The following is a 24,305-nucleotide window of genomic DNA, read 5'->3' on the forward strand; positions in this document are numbered from 1 at the left end:
CATATTAAAAGCAGAGACATTACTTTGCCAACAAAGGTCCATCTCGTCAAGGCTGTAATTTTTTCAGTAGTCATGTATGGATGTGAGAGTTGTACTATAAAGAAAGCTGAGCACCGAAGAATTGATACTTTTGAACTGTGGTGTTGGAGAAGACTCTTGAGGGTTCCTTGGACTGCAAGGAATCCAGTCCATCCTAAAGGAAATCCACCCTCCATATTTATTGGAAGGACTGATGCTGAAGCTGAAGCTCCAATACTTTGGCCACCTGATGATCGAGGAACTCATTCATTGGAAAAGACCCTGATGCTGGGAAAGACTGAAGGCAGGAGGAGAAGGGGGGGACAGAAGATGAGGTGGTTGGATGGCATCACTGACTCAATGGGCATTAGTTTGAGCAAGCTCTGGGAGTTGGTGATAGACAGGGAAACCTGGTGTGCTGCAGTCCATGGGGTTCAAAGAGTTGGACATGACTGAGCAACTGAACCGAAGTAATAGCAGCATCACCTCAGTGCTACTGTAGCTGGAAGTTTCCGGTATTTAAATCTTTAATTCTTCTGAAATTTACTTTGGAATATATTTAGCATTTTTCATGAGGATAAACTCTGTGCTTTTGTCACAGTACTGTTTAATGAATTTGCCTTCCTTTTACCACTAATCTATAATACGTAATAAATATCTAATAAATTCTTATGTATAAAATTTCAGTTCAGTTCAGTCGCTTAGTTGTGTCCGACTCTTTGTGACCCCATGGACTGCAGCACACCAGGCCTCCCTGTCCATCACCAACTCCCGGAATTTACTCAGACTCATGTCCATTGACTCAGTGATGCCATCCAATCATCTCATCCTCTGTTGTCCCCTTCTCCTGCCCTCAATCTTTCCCAGCATCAGGGTCTTTTCCGATGAGTCAGTTCTCATCAGGTGGCCAAAGTATTGGAGTTTCAGCTTCAACATTGGTCCTTCCAATGAATGTTCAGGACTGATTTCCTTTAGGATGGACTGGTTTGATCTCTTTGCAGCCCAAGGGACTCTCAAGAGTCTTCTCCAACACCACAGTTCAAAAGCATCAATTCTTCGGTGCTCAGCCTTCTTCACAGTCCAACTCTCACATCCATACATGACTACTGGAAAAACCATAGCTTTGACTAGACGGACCTTTGTTGGCAAAGTAATGTCTCTGCTTTTTAATGTGCTGTCTAAGCTGGTCATAACTTTTCTTCCAAGGACTAAGCGTCTTTTAATTTCATGGCTGCAATTCAACATCTGCAGTGATTTTGGAGCCCCCAAAAATAAAGTCTGACACTGTTTCCACTGTTTCCCCATCTATTTCCCATGAAGTGATGGGACCAGATTCCATGATCTTAGTTTTCTGAATGCTGAGTTTTAAGCCAACTTTTTCACTCTCCTCTTTCACTTTCATCAAGAGGCTCTTCAGTTCTTCACTTTCTGCCATAAGGGTGGTGTCATCTGCATATCTGAGGTTATTGATATTTCTCCTGGAAATCTTGATTCCAGCTTTTGCTTCATCCAGTCCAGCATTTTTGCATGATATACCCTGCATATAAGTTAAATAAGGAAGGTGACAATACTTTGACTTACTCCTTTCCCCATTTGGAACCAGTATGTTGCTCCGTGTCCAGTTTTAACTGTTGCTTCCTGACCTGCATACAAATTTCTCACGAGGCAGGTCAGGTTGTCTGGTATTCCCATCTCTTTAAGAATTTTCCAGAGTTTGTTGTATCAAATTTGCATACATGTATGTAATTTACTATTTGGTAGATCACACTTTCTCACACTTCAATCTTTTTCTCTTTCAAAATTTTATTTTATGTAACACCCATTTAATCTTCTTGATATAAATTTGAATCACTTTTAAAAGACTCTTCAAATGGACTGATGAAACTGTAATTGGAATTAGATTAATATTACTGTTGGGGAAGAATTGACATCCTACTCATTAGTCTTTCCATCCAGGAAAATGGAATGCCTTTTCATGCTTTTGAATCTTACATCTTATAATAGATTTAACAATTTCTTTACATTTCCTCTTAATCCTAGATTAAATCTAGATTTCTTTTCTCATGTTATGACATTATATTATTACTGGAGGTATATAGACAAATATTTTATATTTCTATTTTTTATTTTGAGGTACTTTATTATACTCTGATTTTTGTACCAATACTAGCTTTGTTTTGTTCATTTTCTGCATAGGTAAAATCAGTCACAAAGTAAGAGTTTTCCCTTTCTATGGGAATAGCTATAAACGTTCTTTTCTTTCATGTGTTAGTACACTGGCTACAACTTCTAGGACAATTTCAGGAAATGTGGTGATATTGGGCATTCTGAATTGCTCTTGATTTTCATGAGAATTCATTTGTGCTGACATTCAGTTGTGAGACAGACTGTTTTCCTAATGGAGATGTTAATTATTATCTTATGGAAGTACTCATATTTCTGGATTCTACAGTTTTTAAGAATTGGCAGCAAGTATTGAATTTAACAAAATATCCCTCTAATGTGTATTTGAAATAACATTTTTATCCTGTGACATATTTAAGTGATCAATCAAAATAATACATTTCCTAATAGGAAATCTTAAATAAATCCCATGTTTTAGGTGTGTCATGCTAATAATACACAACAGTTGTTTTAATACACTGTCTTGGTTTTTGTTTATGAATTTAATGTTGATTTTTGTTTATGAATTCAAGAATGATTTAGGCTCTAATTGTCTCTATAATCTTTTCTTGTTAGGCTTTTAATCAGCCTTTCGTTTACATATTATGGTCTGAAATTTTTCTGAGGCAACAGTATTCTGTCTCTTGAAGATTTGATAGACCTCATCTGTAGGACTCTTTAGACATGGTGGATTTTGGGGGAGATAATTTTTGATAGCCATAAAAGACATTTTAAAATTCGTGTTACAACCAGAAGTTTTCTATTCTCATGTCAGCTTGGTGATTATACTTTGTTAGCAAATAACACTTTATTAAGATTTTAAGCTGTTAGCATATTATATTTTAACAATATTTTTCTCCTTTTCACATTTTTGTGTTTGATACTTTTCAATATTTTTCACTAAAACTTAATTGAGAGCTTTTCCTTTATTATTTTCTTTATTTTTCAATTTCTCAGACATTTAGTTTCATAATTACAACTTCTATTTTCTAATTCATTAATTTTGCCTTTCATCTTTATAATTTCCTTTCTCTGAAGTTTGCCTTGTTCTGTTCTTGATTGCATTGAGTCATGTAGTCACTCATCATATGTGGCTTCTTAAATTTTTAATTTTAATTTCAGTTAATATACCACTCTAGCTGTATTTTCCATACTTAGTAGCCACACATGACTAGTGGGTACCATGCTGGACAGCACAAGTATAGAATATTTCCATTGTCACAGAAAGTTCTATTGCACAGTATTGATCCGGACTGCTATATTTTATAGTGAATTATACTTTTCATAAATGCAGCATTGCTAGATTTATTATTTATTACACTCTGAGTAGTGCTTTCTAGTTTTGCTTTTAATGGCTTGATACATATTAGCACATCCTTTTTATTTGTAAAGTTTCTACGTCATTTTGTTCTGTGTATCAAGTCTCTTGTAAATAATAGATAATTCTATTGCTTAAATATTTTTAAAACAAGTTTATGTTTATGTTAATATATTTGAGCTCCTAACATCAATTTACATGAAAAATATTTTTTCTGTTGTCCTTACCGGTTTCCATTTTTTGATGCATGTGTAGCATGTTAAGACCATCAGCTCATGGATCTCATTTCAACATTTCAAGAATCAGTAGCTCTTAAATTCTTTGTACCTCAATATCTTCATTTGTACAATTTGTAAAGTGGAGATAAAAACAGTACCCATTTCATAGGTACTATATTTACCCATTTGGAGGACCATATAAATAAATACCTTGAAAGTGCCTGGTATATCATAAATATTCATAACTATAATTAGTTAATTCCTGACCTGTTTTCCTCTGGAAACACTGAATGTATTTTAATTATAATAGTTACCATTAAATTAAAAAATGAAGCTTGTATATCTCTAATTGTCAGTCTCACAAAGGAAATACAATTATATGAATCCCGTGTAAGATGAGGTCATTAGCTTGCTTTTATTTTTCCTTCCCTGTGTATATGCAGTCCATGATTTTTGTTGGAGTTATCTGAGATTGTGGAGCCCTGTTATTTAATATTGAAACTATTTTAACCCATACGTCTGCTTTCAAGAATGATGAATTATTTTGGATTCTCTAATATAAACATATGTATGTGACTCACCTTGGATCTAAATATTTTCACTGCTTACCAACAGACAAAAGGTCTTTCTTAAATTCTTTTTCCTTTACATATTTACAGTTGTTGGCCAAACAGTATCAACATTGTATAAATTTTGAATCTGCCTTTATTTCCTTAACAGTCTTTAAGAAGCAGAATCATCCCAAGAGTAAAAAATAAAGTTCAAATGATAGACAAAAACATATGAAATATAACTGTCCAGCCTCCTCTGTTGAGTCACATGGCTTGAATCATAGAGCTATGTATGTTTGGGTGTTTCCCATTTGGCTGTTTCAATATGGGTGTGTTACTCTGTACATGCTTTGCTTGGAAGCTGAAATGCATCTCTTCTCTCTGCTAGGGTGAACTGGATCATCGTACATGATTTCAGTTACCACGTGTACCTAGGTAACTTCTAAGTCTGCATGTCCATTTCTGTATTCTCTTCCTTTTTCTAGTACAGTAATGCCCGGTTTTAATAGGTTATTTCCAAGGTCTCTTATCCAGAAGATGTGTATTTCTTTGCCTATAAATAATGGGATTAGGTTAAATGATCTCAGAGCTTATTCCAGGAATAAAAGTCTATGATCTGTAGCTGCCCTTCTTTTATTATTCTACCAACAGGGCTCTTTAACATTCTTTTAATCTCCTCCATCTGAATTTGTTCTTTTTTTTCAATATTGGTCTGGAAGGCGGGCATTATTTCTCTAATAAATTTACTGGAGCATATTGCCTTTGTGAAACACTGAGAGTCTTTGATTCTCTCAAACCCACCCTGTTACAATTAGTAGCTCCAGGATCCAGATGGAACATAACTCGCAATCGTGTTCTCAGCATTCAACCTCTCACTAATTTTCTTCTTTCTTACTTATCCACACAGGCTCTCAGTTCTCCAAGCCACCTGATAACTCACCTTTGGGTGCCACTCGGTAAGCAGATCGTAAGAGCTGACACCAGTGGGATGAAGGATCAGCCCAAGGCTTGGTGGCTTTCCCTCCATTTCTGTTTTCTCTGCCTTTTCAAGATTTTCAGGAGAACCCAACCACCAATCACTGCCGCACTTCTTTCTTGGTTGATACTCACTATAGTCAGAGAGTTCAAACCATACCTCTGACCTCAGAAGAACTGGCACAGTTTTAGTCCAGTAGGTACAGCGCATGTCACAGTACTGAGAACACCCAAGAGAAGGGCAAACCTCTCTAGGGGCTGAGAGGGTCGCTTCAGTGCAAGGGTGATGACCATTGGGCCATGATCTCCAGAGATGATTTCTGGTTCCAGTGGACTTGTCTGGTTAGAACACCGCTTTTTCAATCTCTGCCAATCTCTCTCCCACTCCTCCTTTCCTCCTTGCCTCCCTTCCCTTCTCTTCTCTCCCGTTTGACAATAGTTTTTGTCTCTAATCTATACTGGAAACTTCACATTAGTAGTTCTTTAAGCTACTAACATTCCTCCCACTACTACTGCTACCATTGCTATTAGACTGTTAGTACTGCTATTACTGGGCTTCCCTGGTAGCTCAGATAGTAAAGAATCCACCTGCCATTGTAAGAGACCCATGATCCCTTGGCTCAGGAAGATCCCCCAGAGAAGGAAATAGCAACCCACTCCAGTATTCTTGCCTGGGAAATCCCATGGAGAGAGGAGCCTTGCGGGCTACCGTCCATGGGGTCTCGCTCAGCGCACAGCTGAGCGACTTTCACTTTTCACTGCTATTATTACTGTTAGGGTGACCATTCCTGTCATCACTACAGTTGTCCTTCTTGTCACTCTTACTCTATGCCATGAAATGCGTGAAACCTTTACATACATCATCTCATTTAATCTTTACAATGGCCCCTTTGGGTAATTTTCATTATTGTCTCTTCTTTCAAGTAGGATTAATCATCTTAGGGAGGTGAAGTAAGTTTCCTAGAGTGTCTGAACTTGTAAGTAGTGGAGCTGTGCCTTTGAACTGAGGTCTGGTGGATCACAGAGCCCACTCTCTTAACTGCTACCAGGCTCTGAGCTGGAAAATTCCTGCCTGGGAGCTGACACCCTCTCTTTCTGGAGAACTGTCAGATATTGCTAAGAAACTCCAACCTTTTTTCTGCCCAGATATGATCTCAGAATCTTTCAGAAAGGGCCTATGCAGCCAGTAGCGAAAATCCATCAGCTTTGACACGTGAGCCAAATCTGAACAAATCCTGTTCGTGAACCGTGTACTATGTGACACAAAATGGTGTCCCCCTCCTCCTCTGCTTTCCATTTCATGGTTCTCCTTTGGAACTGAGATGACAGGGAACTGAAAACAAAGCCCAATCGCTTGGAAGACACAATGATGTAGAGCCAGCAGCAAACACTGAAGCTCTTGTCATGATGTATCGTGTCCCTTCCCTTGAATGACATGTATTGATGACTGCTCTGCATACTTGAACAAGGTATCTTTATTCACTGTGTAATAAAATAAAACCGTTTATTCTCTCTTTTTTATTATATTCTCCTTTAATATTTTTCCAGGGCAGGCAGCGCTGTACTTCCCACACCATTGATCACACCACCTCTCCTCACTGGAACCCATTCTCGTTATTTAGAGAATGGAATTTGCAGTACTTTGAGCTTTCTGTAACCAGAACACTTTGAAATCATGAAATATGCATGTATGAGAAGCACCAGGAAGTTCAAGTTAGTTATAACTGACACCGTGAAGCAAAGTTAAACTAAAAATGCTTATCTTTATGACTATACCCTTAGAAAAATGCCCACTTATTCTTTGTGTTGGTATAAGATATGTCAATTCAAGGAGAAGAGATGTCTTCCTGTTATGATGAAGCATCGCCAAAATGAAAAGATCAATTATTCTCAAGACGCATTTAGTAGAGCCTTCTTCCCACATACTAAATACTTATGTTTATGTGAGTTGTACATCTGTACAATGCAGCAATTGTTTCATCTTTCTCAGACTAATAGAGATGCTAGAAACATCTGGTAGTTGATAGTTAATTCATTTTTTCATTGCACCTTTTCATAGGAAGCAGGGAACGCAATTCAATATATCCCCTGAGAGAATCTTGCATTTATGACAGGTGTGTATTTCTTAACAAGTCGTTGTTTGACACCATTGCTTCTCCTTGGTCCAGCTGGAAGTACATTCATCTGGCAAAAAAAGAGAAGGGAGGAAAAGTGAAATCTGAAAGAAAGTTGGAGTTTCAGGTGGTGGTTTCATAAAGCATCCAGTTCACTCCAGTAATATTTATTCTGCTTATTTTGTGCAATTTCCTGCAACTGCCTTTTACAAGTCTGTCACCGTGATGACTCTCTCTGTTTTGAACGTTCCTTAGGCGCATACTACTCATTTATTTGAGATGGTGAAATGAGGTTTCTTTTCAGCATGGGACTAGGAATTAATTCAACGTTAGGCTTTATCTGTGGGACAGATAGCCTCCTCCCAGCCCCGTCTGAGGCTCGGAAAGAGCAGGCGGATGTAAGATGAATCATTGTATCCTGGATTTCCTGACCCCTTCTGAGTATAACTCTTTGATCTCTAAAGACTTCTTTTTAGCTCCTTGTGACTTCACCCAAATTATCTTTGTCTTCCACAGGAGTGATGGTTAGTGAGGGTTATTTTTACTGAAAACGTCTCAGGTCTTGAAGTAGGAGGGTCAGGATGCTGCATTCTTGGTGGAGGGCCCAGTGTTTGGAATTCTTCCCTTGATCTGACTCGTGAATGTTAATTGTCCTGCCCTTGGGCCATGGCAACCGCAGCTGGCTGAGCCTGAAGAGCTGGTGCTACTTAGGGAGGGCTCAGGTCTCTCCAAGAAATGCCATTAGTAGGCACATAGTGAATGTAGGGCCACCTTGATGACCAAAACTATGGCATCACCCCTACTGGCGTAGCTATTTCCTCAGTTGAAGGCTTGGATTGCCAGATAGCTATAGAATATTTATTATGAAAGCATCAGTGCTTAGTGCCGTTTACGTCACTCTCACTTATCTCAAACTTCTCAGACTCCTAGGAACTGTCGAGAATCCAACCTTTTAGTTGGCTTAAATTACTCTTTCTTACATGTGCCTGTGCGCATGTGCGCACACACGTTATTTTCTCTCTTTTTCTCTCTCTCTCTGAAGAAAAGCTCTGCTGTTAAAAGAAACATTTGATTGATTTCCTTCTAATGGTCAATGTCATGCACAATAGGATGCTTGCCCCCTGGCTCAGTAATTTCCCATTCAACTTCATTGAAAGAGACTTGGAATATGGACCCCTTTTAATTGGTTCTTCAAGCTCAAAATATCTATGGTGCTCTGCATGTGTGGCAAAAACCATCCCAATATTGTAAAGTAATTATTCTCCAATTAAAGTAAACAAATAAATTGAAAACATAAAAATACCTTGCAAATTGTAGAAGGCCCAGCTCCTTTCATCCATTTCTCTCAGGAGTCGTCCTGTAATAAGCTGATGATAATATTCCCACTGGACTTATGGGGTCACTGGAGCAATGAGAGATTTAATCAGTTGACCAAGGTCAATGGTAGTGAACAAAGTGGCCATGCCTCCAGGTTAAATTACCTGGCCAGTGCTGGTCCTATAATTTAACTGAGTGCAATAAATTATTTGGATTTCCTTGAAGCATCTCTTGTAAATTGGTAGAGCTAATCCAAATAAACAATCGGATTTGGACGGCAGTGGAAAGTAGGATAGTTGCTGGAGCTGAGATGAGCTCAGTGCCCAGGCATCTGTATCCCCTCAAAGCCTTCTCCTGCTGATAAGTTCAGGAAGGCTCTTGCTCAGTCACACTCTCCCATTACCGGGCATGCCCTCCCTTATCCTTACTGCCACTTAAAGGCTATAAAGCAATGTGTTTTCGTGAGATACGCACTTAGAAACGGCTTTAATAATTGGTGTTTGTGCTGCCTCCAGTCAGTCGTCTTTTCTCTGTCATTAGGGGTGGTCTGATGGCCTCAAGAATGCCACAAATGTGAAGAATGTACCGAAGTCTGGGGCTCTGATTTCAAGGCAATTTCACCTGAACCCCCACCCCCCGCCCACCACCTTCCTTTGTGACTGCAGTAAAGAGAACTTGAGTAATTAGGTTAATCTCTTTAGGAAAAATTTCTTTGCAGAGGTTGTGTGTCAGCAACACTGGGAAAGTCACTACAGACAGGTATTCTGATTCGTCTTGGCCATTCTGTCTTAAAAGTTTTCTTTGTCTTAGAAACCAAGGCAGTAGTTTGTGGAATGACCTAATAAGTGTTATATTTCTTCCATAGCAGGAAAGAGAGAAATTTCTTTTCCCAAGTATGGTCTTCTATTCCTCTTTTCTTTAAGTCTCAAGAGTGGTATTTAATCTTTGAGAACATTATGCTTTGCATATGGTAAAGATTGCTAAAACCATTGGGGAAATTTACCAGGAAATTGGTGATTTTTTTTCCTTCTTCCTTTTCTTCGTAGGACTAACAATGATCCTAACACTGTTTTCTGTGATCGAAGATTCCAGGCTTCCAGGATTCCACCAACATCTGTACAGACTGGCTTTGCTCTTATCTTCTTGGCTAGGTGATCGGCAGTGGAGCTTCATCTGAGGGAGATGTACCATAATCACCCAGAGAGTTCCTTAAGACTTAGATAGCTGTCTTCTACCCCCAGAGTTTAAGATTCACTGTGTCTTGGATGAGTCCCAAGGATTTGTCCATCTAACAAGTTGCCAAGGTGATGCTGATGTTGCTGGTCCCTGGACCAGTTTTTGAGAATCCCTGGAGAAGGAAGTAAGGGTATATAACACATGCCACAGAGCTAACATCTGGAAGCTTCTTTTCTTGTGCTAGGGTGACCTATGGACTTAGTATGTTGGAACTGCCAGGAAGTGCTTAATTCTGTTGTCACCCTGTTTGAAAAATCGGCCAATGATACATTCATAAAATGTGCCTCTAGCTTCTAAAGAGAGATTCAAGATACCGTTGTTATTTTTTTTAACTTTTATATTGGGGTATAGCTGATTAACAAACAATGTTGTGATAGTTTCAGATGGACAGCAAAAGTGCCCAACCATACATACCCATGTATCCATCCTCCCCCAAACTCCCCTCCCATCCAGGCTGCCACATATAATCGAGCAGAGTTCCCTGTACTATACGGTAGGTCCTTCCTAAAGATATCATCATTTTGTTACTTTTTGTTCCAAATCCTGTCTCTAGAAGTGTGTTGTGAGAAAAATTACTAGAAAACTCACCAGGAAAGGAGGTCTTAGTACCATATTCAGTCTAAGTCTTCTTGGAGAAGGACTTTCTTTTTCCCTGTGTCCCATGGCTTAAAAGTTTAGTTAACCAGGACAAGCCTCAGTGTGTCTGGACTGAGCTCACTAGTAGCTGAATAGTTTACCCGTAAGTGCAGAGTAATCCTCATGACTATATGATATAATATGGAAAATAATCAACAGTTTTAAAAACTGACATCACCCCACCTATTGTTTTCATTTGACTTAACTGAGAGTTCCTATGTGCCTTGAAGGGAAACCTGGGCTAATTGGTAGAGGTGGGACAAAGCACCTGACCAAGAGGCCCAACTCTAATGACATTTGCAAGCCCAGCCACAGGCCTCAGGCACGGCATGCGGCGCTGGGGGAGAAAACAGTGCAGTAAGAAGCCAGTGCCCAGCAAGGATGAGAGGTTGAGCGTGCTGCCAAGGGTCATAATGACAATTTCCAGCAATGTCACAGATGCTTTGTGGAAGGAATAACCAGATGATAATAGGCCAGCTGTTGGAAGTGAAGTTAATGATAGTGTCTTCCTCTTTCAGATGGCCTCTTGGGAGAGGCTAATACATATACATCACCCTGACAACTTAGTGATGAATCAGTAGTCTCCAAATGCACAAATGTCAAGCGTTACACAGCTTTAGGTAAAAACTAGTTTGTGGTATTTCATGGCAGGAAACAGTACAAAGCTATAACTGGGAACAATAGGCTACCAAATTATTGATGGTGAAAATTAATTTCTTTTTTCATCTTCCAGCTCGGTGCTCTGTGTTGTTCAGTGAGATTCTTCATGTTGAGTTAAAGCACTGGAGGATGATCATAAAGCTTCTAGGCTCTGGATGCCTCCTACCATGAGGCACTTGCTATCCTCTTCCTTAGAAGACACCTAGAAAGGAAAGCCTGGCCAACATTTGACCAGGGACATGACTGATCTTTGTCTCCTGGCATTTCCAACCTCTGTTTCTCCAGGGCTGGTGTTTTCTCATTCTGTCACCCTCCCCGTGTTAACTGGCATCTCCACCCTGCTTTCTATCTGTTCCCGTGCTGCCATGGCCCACACCAAAATCAGAGAATTTGGAAGATCCCAAGTGATTCTAGTGTGACCTCTAAATGACCTCAGCTTTTTGGGTTCCCAGACCCAAAGAAATTCTACCATTTCAGTTTTTGTTAATTGCTCGGACTAGGCTGGAGAACCTGGATGCATTCTGTAACTTACAGACACAACTTCCTCCAAGGCCCCACGCACAAATAGAGAGCTAAAGATAATAAAAATTATATCCAACATGTATCATTCACTTAGGCATTTTTCTAAGCCTTTTCTAAGTGGCAGGGTACAATTAAAATAGAAACCAATTTTCACATACTCAAAACATACAACTTTATAGGAGTATATTTGAACCTGTATAACACTTTATTTTTAGAAAGAAAAGGTCAAAATAAGAAATCAGGATTCAAGACGACTTTCTTAAGCAGGAGACTACTGAATTTGGTTTATTTTGCTAAATTTAAATGAAAAAGTATACTAGATCTAGAAAAAAATCTTTAAAAATGAGACTTGGTGGTTTCCATTTTGAGATCATCTAGCAAATATTTATTGAGCTCCTACTGTATGCTTGGTGGTGAAGAAATAGCCCTGAACAAGAGATATTTGTCTTCCTGGTGGTGTTTAAAGTCTAGTGGGAAAGACAAACACCAAAATTAAGGTAAAATCTGATGTGACTTATGTTGGTGGAAGATGGAAGAAGTTTTCATTAGGGGACCTAAGCATGGTAGAAGTAAAGGTCTTCTAGAATATTTGACATCATACTGAGATCGGAACGATTTGGAGGCTCAGCCTCAGCCTTCAAGCATTTCAAGTAGAAGCAACAGGATGTTTGAAAAATCGGAATTGGGAAAGTGTATAGTGTACTCAAATAACTGAAAGATTGTCTAGTGCTCAATTTCATTTAGCTGATGAGGACATTCCAACCTGTGCTTAACCGCTCAGTTGTTTCCGACTCTTTGCAACCCTTCAGACTGTGGCTCACCATGAGATTTTTCAAGCAAGAATACTGGAGTGAGTTACCGATTCCTTGTCCAAGGGATCTTCATGACCTAGGGATCTAACCCATGTCTCCTGTGTCTCTTGCACTGCAAGCAGATTCTTTACCCACTGAGCCACTGAGGAACATTCTCACCTAGAAGGGTGAAGAAGGTGTCCAGTAAAGCCAGGTGTGGGATGCAGGCCACTTGACTCGAAGAGCTGGCATCTTGCCCAATACCCCATGGCCTTCTGTAGACTGAGTAGACCTTTGGGGAAGGGCTGCTGCAACTCGTATGACACCTTTGCATGAAGGATAAATAGAATTTCTTTCTAGATTACCATAATATAAAATTTTTGCTAGAAAAAGTCCTCTGTAAAATGGCAATAAATATTTGTATCTACAGTGTCTGCCATCTTAATGGTTCCCTCTAGATGTACAAGGTGCATTATCACATTGGCCTCTAAGGATTCAGATCAATCCAACTTAAAAGGTAGTCATATTTGAACCTTCTGTGAGGGAAGAGTCCATAACTATCTCACTCCAGTGGCTTTTTAATGGTTTCTGATGGGCTTCCCAGAGTGGAACCACTGACCTTGACCTCCTCTTAGGCATTTGTGTTCTGTTATCTCCTGATTTATGACCCATTGCTTGCTGTGACCTTCCACATTCCTATCTGTTCTCCCACCTGCTTGCCTTCTGATTTTCTGATTTATTACTTTCTATGATCTGGTTCATTTTCTGCCTGAAATGAACATAACCATCAAATCACAGAATCAGATATTTAATTTTGAAATTTTCCTCCTTGTTGGGTTTCTCTCCCTCTCCTATTTAGTCTCTCTATTTTTTTTTTTTTTTATGGTTGACCATAAACCCTGTGGCTTTGTTGGGGAAGTTCACTGGAATCTCTTTTATAAAGGACAAGCTGGAGAAAAGAAAAGCTGGACTCGGGTTAGAATAGATTTTCCCAATTGTGGTATGTGTTGTTGTTGTTCAGTTGCTGAGTTGTGTCTGCTCTTTGCAACCCTGTGGACTTCAGCACGCCAGGCTTCCCTGTCCTTCACTATCTCCCAGAGTTTACTCAAACTCATGTCCGTTGAGATGCCATCCAACCATCTCATCCTTTGTTGCTCATGCTTGGGAAATACTAACCCTGCATCATGTTCACAGGCATTCAACAAAGAGAGGGAAGAGTCATTAGTCAGATAATCTTGGGTAGCTGCTGGGTGGAAACAGGCAACTGTTTTTCTACACTGCAATCTTCAGAGTCATTATTATGCCAGTGTGATTATGCATATGCAAGAGTATGCAAAATTTGTAAGGTTTATTTATCTGTATAAGTAATGAGATTCTTGTGTTCCATGGAATAGAGCTTGGAGCTCTAACCAGGCCCTAGAAGGACTTGATTCAGAAGAAGGAGACAGTAATCTGTTCCTTGATGTTCATAGAGGCACGGCAAAGTCAGGGCTCATTCTGGGCAGGCTGCATGATCCCAGGCAGTATTTACTGGCAAGAGACAGAGTGGCCAGGGAAGGCCAGAGGCAGTGTGCCACCCAGGGAAACAGAGATGGTCAAGTCTGATGATCACAGCTTCTCTTAGCTATTCAGAGCAGGGTTCCAGCTGCACTGAGAAACTGGAGTGCCCAGCTGGAAACAGGGGCTGGGGATTATGGATGGGGATAACTGTGGTGCTCCTAACAGCTACCTGAAGGCCTTGGCAGAATGGCCAAAAGCCCTAAATCAGGAGTCACACAGAGTTTTTTTTTTCTGTCTCATGGAAACACTGAGATTCAGTGGCCCATGGCCATCTTGAAGCATAGACAATTATATATGTATACATCTTTAAAAAAAAAACACAAATGTTAGCATATGTATATAATGTTCTACTGGAGAAGGAAATGGCAGCCCTCTCCAGTATTCTTGCCTGGAAAATCCCATGGGCAGAGGAGCCTGGTGGGCTACAGTCCATGGGGTCACAAAAAGAGTCAGACAGGATGTAGCAACTGAGCACATGGTGTTCTGCACCTTCTGTTGTTGGTTTTTGTTTTTAAACTTGGCATTCTATCTGTGAAGTCATCCTATATAAAGCTGCTTCAGGTTTTAAATAGCAATACAGAATTCTATTGTATGGGTGTACTGTATTTACTTAGTCTTATATTGATGGGCATGTATGTCATTTCCAATGCCACAACGAATATTGAACATACATAATTTCACACATGTGAGAGTCTCTCTGCAGGATAAACACTTAGGACTGGATAAACACTTAGCTGATGGAGAAAGAATGCACACTTTAATTCTAACAAGTATTTCCAAACTGCTTTCCATAGTTGTTGTTCAGTCTCCCAGTCGTCTCTGACTCTTTGCAACCCCGTGGACTGCAGCTATGGTTTTCCCAGTGGTCATGTGTGGATGTGAGAGTTGGACTATAAAGAAAGCTGAGTGCCAAAGAATTGATGCTCTTGAACTGTGGTGTTGGAGAAGACTCTTTAGAGTCCCTTGGACTGCAAGTTGATCCAACCAGTCCATCCTAAAGGAAATCAACCCTGAATATGCATTGGAAGGACTGATGCTAAAGCCAAAGCTCCAATACTTTGGCCACCTGATGCGAAGAACTGACTGACTGGAAAAAAACCCTGATGCTGGGAAAGACTGAAGGCAGGAGGAGAAGGGGACAACAGAGGATGAGATGGTTGGATGGCATCACCGGCTGGATGGACATGCCTTTGAGCAAGCTCCGGGAGCTGGTGAAGGACAGGGAAGCCTGGTGTGCTGCAGTCCATGGGGTCGCAAAGAATCAGACACAACTGAGCACGCACACACACCTAACATGGAAGCCATACTTTGGTGCCATTTATCATCCTGTATATGTAAAATGTGTATATAGAAGAGTTATACATTTATACATAAATATACATAGAGTTAAGAGGAAAGTGAAATATTTCTTGTCTACAGTAAAGACGGAAATGGGTGTCGACTATAGATGTATTAGATAGAGAACTCCAACAGCTCTTTGCCCAGTGCCCCAGCATATAGGAAGCCCTCGATGGAAAGAGGTCTATTACTGGTTGGAGGACAGATTAATTGGGATTGGGCTAGCATGGGCTCGCCTCTGGGGGCCTTTAGTACCTGCAAATGAATGGAGTTGGAGACTCTGGGGCTGACATTCAATACATGTTTATTGAATGAAATTGAAAAATCTAATTTTAAAAATGATTCTTAAAACCTGGGATCCTTTTTGCTAACCAGGCATGTATTTTAAATGGTGTAGTTTTACAATCTTGATTTAGGATTAACATCCTGTCAAAAAATAAAGACATAAAGAACAAGGAAAGGAGCTTCAGATAGAAATAGTGGAATGTAGGAGATTGAATGTGAAGGCCTTAGGTCTAATATTTTGCATTCCTCTAATATATCATAGAGAGCTAGGCTTTTATTTCCTCCTTAGCTCTGTATTTACACTGTATGTGTTCCAGGCAGTCTGATTCCAGAGGAGACTGTACCATGATTGTCTGGGCAAGGGAGGGCTCCTGGGGCTGCCTTTGTCTCCTAATGTGGTGCCAGGCAAGTCAAACTACCTTGGCTTCACTTTCCTTCCCCGTAAAGGGGAAAGCCTTGAACTTAAGAAAACATATTTTATGAAATGGGGAAGTGAGGGTGCTGTGATCTGTAAGCATTGGTGAGACAACTGATAAGTTATAAGAAGAGTTACTCTACTTTCCTCACGCCTCATGGAGTTGGATGGGTGGGGGTCATGGGAAGTCTTCCTACAGCTTTGACTTCTTAGACCATTCCCATGTGAGCTGGAAAAATGGGTGAGTGTGGACATGGACGTCCAGCATGTTCCCAATGATGTAAAAAATAACCACAGAAAAGTACAAGACCAGAGCAAGGGCACTGCAACCCCCAGGCAGGTGGTCCTCTCTGAGCAGTGGCATGAGTGACAGTCACCATGTTTCTTTTTTGTTGTTGTTAAAGATTCCAGCCTTGCTAAAAGGCGTGTTACTTTGTGATCAGAAAGTTGTTAAAGTACATGTATTTCTCTGAAAATAAGAAGGAAAGAAGGTGCCAGTGACCACCACCAGTGTTTATCTGACCACTCTGCCTCCACTGCCTGTGTGGTCCCTCCAGAGTGCTTGGGTTTCCCACAGATGGCCTCCCGTGTTCACAAGGTGACTTCCTGATGGTGTGGGAGTGCCTGCCGTCTCTCCCCTCCCCTCCTCTGGTCTCAGTGGGGAGGAATTTGCTTGCTTTTAATGACCCCAGAGGAACTACTTCCACTGCTGATATCTCTCAAGGGTGTGGCTGCTGCAGTTGCCACCAGTGGCCTCTGTCAAGAGTGTGCGTACTGGCCAACATGTCACCAGTATGGTCATCAGAGTAAAGGAGCCCCTGCCGTCAATACCTCCTCCAACACCAGCTCCTCCTCCGCCATCACCGATTCTGTGATCCTTTGCCCTTTCATTAGCTCTCAGAAATCTTCCAGAAACAATTTTGGATTCTAGTGGATATTTATTAGAGTTTCATTGGCCAGAGACTCAGAGTGACTCCACACTGAGCAAACAAGAAAGTCATTCTATTCTAGGACCTCTGGTGTGCTCAGAATGACCCTTTCTTTCAAAGCACACCCGTTGTCTTTGAAGCACACTTCTGTGGTGGACCGTTGGCTCTCTTAGGGTGAGGAATCTTCCCAGGGGCTTCTTGGGCTCTTTTGTGCCTAGAAGCCCTGGTAAGTTCACACTGCTGGATCTTCTTGAGTCACAAGGTGCAAAAAGAGATTGCTCCGGCTGCCGCCCAGGCCTTTGATTGCTGATGGAGGGAGCCCTCCATCCTCAAAAGGAGCTAGAGGAGAAAGAAAACAGAGGAGAAGGGAAACGGCACCAAGGGATGCTGGAAATGTTGGGTTGTGGAAAGAGGATCAGACCGTCCCCCTCCTCCCTCTGCCTCTATGATTTTCATTCCGGAAATGATCCAGAGCCAGAAAAGGGGAGGGAAGTACTCTTTGTTGAAGGCCTGTGGAAGGCCTGAGAAGTGCTTCATGGCCGACCTGTGCTTTAATCCTTGCAGATTCCTGGGCAGATGTTAGGACCCAGGAGCTGGCACTGGAGGAGGCATAAATGGCAGGGGCTACTTTATCCTGATAGCCACACTGACAGGGCGGCCACCACGCACACTGAGACTGAGAAATGTGGAGTAACACAGCTCTGAAGAGGCGGGCTCTGAATTGAGACCATGAAGCACCCACCTGGCTCTCTCCACCTGTGTCCTTGGCCATGTATTCCAGCTGCTTCACCACCAAGCTGACCTTTGGGATGGGCTCTTTTTAGGTCAGGCTTTCTCAGCCTCGGCATGAGGGACATTTGAGGTCCCATAATTCTCGGCTGTTGGAAGGTCTCCTGTGCATGATAAAATGTTTAGCAGCATCCCTGGCTACTACCCACCAGAAACGAACAGCATCCGTGCCACCCCCCCAAGTTAACTCCCCGAAATTATGACAACCAAAAGTGCCTCTAGATGTTGTCCAGTGCTGTCATGGTGGGTGCAGAACTGCCTCTGGTCGAGAACCACTCATTTTTATGGGGTTCCAACTGTAATACGTTTCTTCTTAAGTGACTCCTCTTTTCTGCTCATGTCTTTTAACACTTCTTCATTACTTGCTCTAGCCACGTTTGCCATGATAATGGATGGCTCATTTCAGACGAGGGGATAGAGCCCTGTGTGCAAAGGAGATTAGGCTGAGCCAACCACCCAGGCTGCAGACAGAGCCTGGGTAAAAGCAGCAGCCCTGAGGGATGAGCCAGGTGGTGAAGGAGCAGGGGCCAGTGGGGTGGGGGTGGGGGTGGGGGCTCTGGGTAGGACAGGCTGATGTTCCACTGCTCTTCTTCTTACTTCCTTCCTCCTTGAGTGGGCAAGAAAGTGGGTAGGGGTGCATCTGAGGCCATGGCCTTGCCTATACCTCTCCCATTCCCATCCTTAATAGATTTTGAATTTGGACCTCCAATTGCTGGGTCTCTCCTGCCCTATGTTTCCTGTCCCCTTCACCTTTTTACTGCCCTCTGCCCCTTCCTGGAGAGTTGGGGCATCCCAGGTAAAAGGGGCGCAATGCATCGGAATGAGCTGAGTTTTGTGTCTCAAAGGAAGCACCACATCCTTCACGTTGACTTCATTCCCTCCCAATGACACCAACTCTCTTCACTCAGCAAATTCCACAGCTGTACTTGCCAACTGTGATTAGACACATCACCGCACACATGGACACATGTGTGCTTTAACGCAAACACAGATAACGGTGCTTTTGCTCCCACTGAAATAGTATATTTTTGTTCCTCTACTCTATTGTCTTATCTAGACACCTCTTCATGTAGGACAGCTTCAAAAGTCACCTTACCTTTGATCATGTCTGCACCAAACTACAAATACCACCCCCCTGTCTGTGTGGCTGTCTTTAAAGAACACTCGAGGAGGATGACTCAGTCCTGATGATTGGCTTTGGTGAAGGACAGATGGAAGGGCACTTGGGTACTCATGTGTGTTTAGTCGCTCAGCCATGTCCAACCCTTTGTGACCCCATGGGCTGTAGCACACCAGGCTCCTCTGTTCATGGGATTGCCCAGACAAGAATACTGGAGTGGGTTGCCATTTCCTTCTCCAGGGGATCTTCCCAGACCAGGGATCGAATCTGTGTCTCCTGCATTGGCTGGTCCAAAGAATATGGATGCCCAGTGTTTCCACCTTAGCTTTTGGTGTCTTCTCATGTTGTGATTGTGTCTAGAGGTCCCTGACATCATGGTGAGCTCTACAAGCCATTGTGTTATGGTGCTTTGTTAGGGCATCTTCATACTTCTGGTCCATAATTACTGGATGGAGAATTTTGCATACTCTGGGAGATCTAGTCCAGATCTTAATTTTCTGTTCTTGAAAAAATGCCTCTTGCTTACATCTTCTTCCCAGCCATTATGGATTTTGTAGTCTCTTCTTTGTTGTCACTTGGAAGTTGACCTACATCCACGACTTGCCATTTCTTTTGACTGCACCCCTCTCTTGTCTTCCCTTTTTCCTATTGTCCTCTACTCTTCTTTGCCCGTACTTTTTGTCCTCTCTGGTCAGCTTCTCCTAGTTAATAGTTTTTGCTCTGTAAAAATGTTTTGCATCTATGTTCCAGTTATAGATAACATTTGTTGCTGGTGAATTTGGACAGGATGTTGCATTAAGTATTACGAAAAGCCTAAATACAGACACGATTCTTGCCCTACCATTGAGAAAATTTGTAACTTGAATTATAATAGAAGACAAATTATAAAACTGTAGTTTTTAATCCATTAATTCCACAAAAATTGAATGAGTTAAATATGTTTGAGGCATGTTGGGGGCATTGGATGCACAGTGGAAAATAAAATAGACCCACCTTGCCTTCACACAGCTTATAATCTCAGATGTCATCAGAGATAAGACACAATATCAATTTAATAATAGAGTTTTCAGTAGCAAAATCTGAGTTAAATGTTCATTGCAGTTGTAAGATACTCTTTGACTTTAGAAGCATTTTTATGTGAAAAATAGGTTTATATTCAGTTTGGTCTCCAGAAACTCTGAAATGAGGGTCTACATGTAAGTGATGAAGAAAATGCTTGCAGGTAATGAGCTTCAGGGGCTGGGCGAGCAGGCAGCCAGGGTAGAAGGCAAGCAGGGATATGATGTTGAGCAAAGTCTCATCCTCCTGATACGCCACAGGGTACCTCTAAGAGCAGCTACCATCTCAGAGGTTGCCACCTCCTCTGGTGCCAGGAACTGAGCTGGTTTACATGCTCCTCTCTTATTGATCATGAGCTAAGCATCAACTACCAGGTGTGTCAGGATGCAGCTAAAGCTGCTCCCCTAGGCCAAGGGCCGTGCCATGGGCAGTCCCTAGAGGCCAAATTGTACCCACAGCAGGGGAGGTGGCCCAGAAGGAGTGGAAAGGACCTCAAGGGATCTGGAGGGAGCAATTGTCTACCATCATTTCCTCTCAGATCAAGGACCCATGGTGAGCAAGACCATTTGTAGGCATGTATGCCCAGAATCCGCCTGCCACTGCAGGAGACTCAGGAGACATGGGTTCAATCCCTGGGTCAGGAAGATCCCATGGAGGAGGAAATGGCAACCCACTCCAGTATTCTTGCCTGGAAAATCCCATGGACAGAGGAGCCTGTGGGGGCAGCTACAGTCCATGGGGTTGCAAAGAGTTGGACATGACTGAGTGAGCAAAAAAAAAAAAAAAAAATATATATATATATATATATATTCTTTTCCAGATTTTTTTGATTATTGGTTATTACAATATATTGAGTAGAGTTCCTTGTGCTATACAGTAGATATGTATATTTTAAAAATTGATTTTATAACTAAAATGTAAATGTTGAAAATGTAAGATAATTTGAGAAACAAACTGCGAGTTGCCTTGAAGATTTAGTAATATACCACTTCAGCCTCTCTTCTTTTCAATTTGTGCCATTCAGGTTATAAGAATTGTACTTTTCAGGGGAGATTGGCCTAATATTCTTACTTATATTTATGGGCATTTCTAGTATCACTACTTATATCTATGGGCTCTATTCACCACCACCCCACCTTCTGGGCAGCTAGCTGTGTGCCATAGAAAGGGAACAGGTACATGGCATCTACTACCTCTTCCTCCAAGAAATTGCCTGGTGGCTCTACCTTTTGAAAAACAGTTTTTAACTTTGAGATAATTAGATTTCCAGGCAGCAGCAAAAATAATAGAGATTGCATGTGTCATGTACCTTCTTCCAGTGGTGATATCCTATGCAAATATACTACAGTGTCATAGTCATGAAATTGACACTGGTACAATCTATGGGTATAGTACTACTCTATCACATATGTAAATTTGTGTAATGATGACCACAGTGTCATCATTGTTCCATGGTCCATCAAATGTTCCATGACCACAAGACTCGTTAATGCACTGCCCCCAGAGTCATGCCCACTCCTCCTTACCATCTCTAACCTTTGGCAACCACTAAATTCTTCTCCATCTCTGTAACTTTTCTGTTTTTATACCTTTATATAAATGGAATTGTAGACTACGTGGCCTTTTGAGATTAGCTTTTTCCTCACTTAGAGTAATTGTCTGGAGTGTGCCAAATTGTTGCATGTATCAAGATTTTGTTCTTTTTTGTTGCTAAGTGGTATTCCATGGTGTTGATATACCAGTTAATTTGTCTGTTCATCAGTTGATGAATGTTTGGGCTGTTTCCCCTTTTTGACTATTAGCAATAAAGCTGCCATGAATATTTGTGTATAGGTTTATATGTAGATGGATTCCCTGGTGGCTCAGTGGTAAAGCATCTGCCTGCAAAGCAGGAGACATGAGTTCAATCCCTGGGTCAGGAAGATCCCTGGAGGAGGACATGGCAATCCACTCCAGTATTCTTGCCTGGAGAATCCATGGACAGAGGAGCCTGGCGGGCTACAGTCTATGGGGTCACAAAGAGTCAGATATGCCATGTGTGCACACACATTTCATTTTCCATGTGGACATGAATCTTCATTTCTCTGGAATAGATGCCCAGGAGTCTGATTACTGGGTTGTGTATTAGTGTAGATAGGGATGTTTTAAAGCCAAAATGTGAGCACATTGGTTAATTTTTAGAAGATATGTTTTGTTTAGTTGAGATGTTGTGTCTGACTCTTTGAGATCCCATGGACTGTATCCTGCCAGGCTCCTTTGTCCATGGGATTTGCCAGGCAATAATAATGGAATGGGGTGCCATTCCCTTCTCCAGGAGGTCTTCCTGACCCAGGGATCAAACCCACATCTATTGCCTTGCAGGGAGATTCTTCGCCACTGAGCCACCAGGGAAGCCCCTTGAAAAGGTATGCTGCTGCTGCTGCTAAGTCGCTTCAGTCGTGTCCGACTCTGTGCGACCCCAGAGATGGCAGCCCACCAGGTTCCCCGTCCCTGGGATTCTCCAGGCAAGAACACTGGAGTGGGTTGCCATTTCCTTCTCCAATGCATGAAACTGAAAAGTGACAGTGAAGTCGCTCAGTCGTGTCTGACTCTTCGTGACCCCATGGACTGCAGCCCACCCAGCTCCTCCGTCCATGGGATTTTCCAGGCAAGAGTACTAGAGTGGGGTGCCATTGCCTTTTCCGTGAAAAGGTATAGACTCAGCCAAAAATGTTAGAGAGGATGAACTTAATATTAAGATAATGATGATTTTATCAAAGAAGGTTTTTACCCCACAGGAATTCATGTCCTAAACATTATTTCAGTTTTCTAATCTTGTATTGTATTTCTAGTCCTTGTTCTAATGTATAATTTTATAACAGGCTCTGACTTCCAGTAAATTTACCCAGAGTGGCTACTTTTCTGCATAGGAAAGCTGCTGCTGCTGCTAAGTCACTTCAGTCATGTCCGACTCTGCGACCCCAGAGACGGCAGCCCACCAGGCTCCCCCGTCCCTGGGATTCTCCAGGCAAGAACACTGGAGTGGGTTGCCATTTCCTTCTCCAATGCATGAAAGTGAAAAGTCAAAGTGAAGTCGCTTAGTCGTGTCCGACTCCTAGCGACCCCATGGACTGCAGCCCACCAGGCTCATCTGTCCATGGGATTTTCCAGGCAAGAGTACTGGAGTGGGTTGCCATTGCCTTCTCCAGCATAGGAAAGCACAGTGTCCTTAATATCAGATCATCATATTCCACTAAAATTTACTCTCTCTATGCAACTGATCCTTTCTTTTTTTTTTTTTTTTTGCTTTCTATCCTGTTAATCTGCTTTATTTTTTTAAATATATTGGAAAGCACAAATAGCATTTAAAAAATTTTTGTCTGATATAAAATATCAGCAAATCTGGGAACATGCTAAGTGTAGCCAGTATATATTATTTTCCTTTCAAGGAGTCCTATTTTAGTTTTCAATTTTCTCTCTTTCTCTCTGTTTTTTGACAAACATAATTTTCAGTGCCTGTAACAACTGGTAGCCCTTCATGTTCAAAATGCATTGCTAAGTTACGGCTATTGTCTTATATAGCTTTCACACTTTTAAATACTATGGAAAGAAAACCTTCTGTCACATAACCCTAAGAGTATCAGCTTCAGTGGGGCAGCCCTTACCCCCTCCCATCCAATGTTGAGAATCAGCTTGATGAAACAATTTCATGGTATTTGATTTAGTAAAGATTTCAGGCACTGTCCACTGGGCTTCTGGGATTCTCATCACAGTGGAAGTCCAGTGACTGAAGCATGAGGAAGAAAGATATTGCCAAATGTGTAGCAACCGCTGATGTAATTTGCAGTTCACTTCTTTTCAGCGAAATAACATGCAGTATTTGTGGCCAGCCTAAGTTTATTTGGAAGTCAGAATGTATTGAGAACCGAAAGAGAAAATGAAATAGAAGAGAGAACCTCATAAATTAGTTGAGTGGCACTTTAGATGTAGGTATATTCAGGCTCCTGAAAGCATATGTCTCAGCTCTGGATGTCTACATTCTAGTGTTCAGTCCTTCCTAGACAGCTCTATTGGCTTTGAGATGTATGATTTATGACTTGCCTCTTATGAAGTATTTATAAAATTTCAATAGAGAAGATTCTGACCAGTGTCATGAATAAAGGACAAGGGTTTAAAGAAGTTGGCCAAGGTCAGAAAGGAACTTGATTCTGAAGTTGACATTAGCTATCTGGCCCTTGCTTTCATCTTTTCAGTCACAATTAGCTTGAGTGATCATGAGACTTAGTTTTCTCAGGGAAGTCCAGGTTACATG

At 41.5% G+C, this 24,305-nt stretch overlaps 1 protein-coding gene across 1 annotated transcript in view; it reads left to right on the top strand.

Moving 5' to 3' along the window:
- ARHGAP6 (Rho GTPase activating protein 6) overlaps positions 1-24,305 on the top strand; it is a 790,573-nt gene that overhangs the window by 684,390 nt on the left and 81,878 nt on the right. The window contains exons 16-17 of the mRNA XM_045164531.1: positions 4,657-4,703; positions 5,176-5,224. The gene's annotated coding sequence lies outside the window, so the exon portion shown is untranslated. The remainder of the gene's footprint in view (positions 1-4,656; positions 4,704-5,175; positions 5,225-24,305) is intronic.

The sequence above is a fragment of the Bubalus bubalis genome, chromosome X, assembly GCF_019923935.1.
Source record: "Bubalus bubalis isolate 160015118507 breed Murrah chromosome X, NDDB_SH_1, whole genome shotgun sequence".
In the NCBI taxonomy this organism is placed as follows: domain Eukaryota; kingdom Metazoa; phylum Chordata; class Mammalia; order Artiodactyla; family Bovidae; genus Bubalus; species Bubalus bubalis.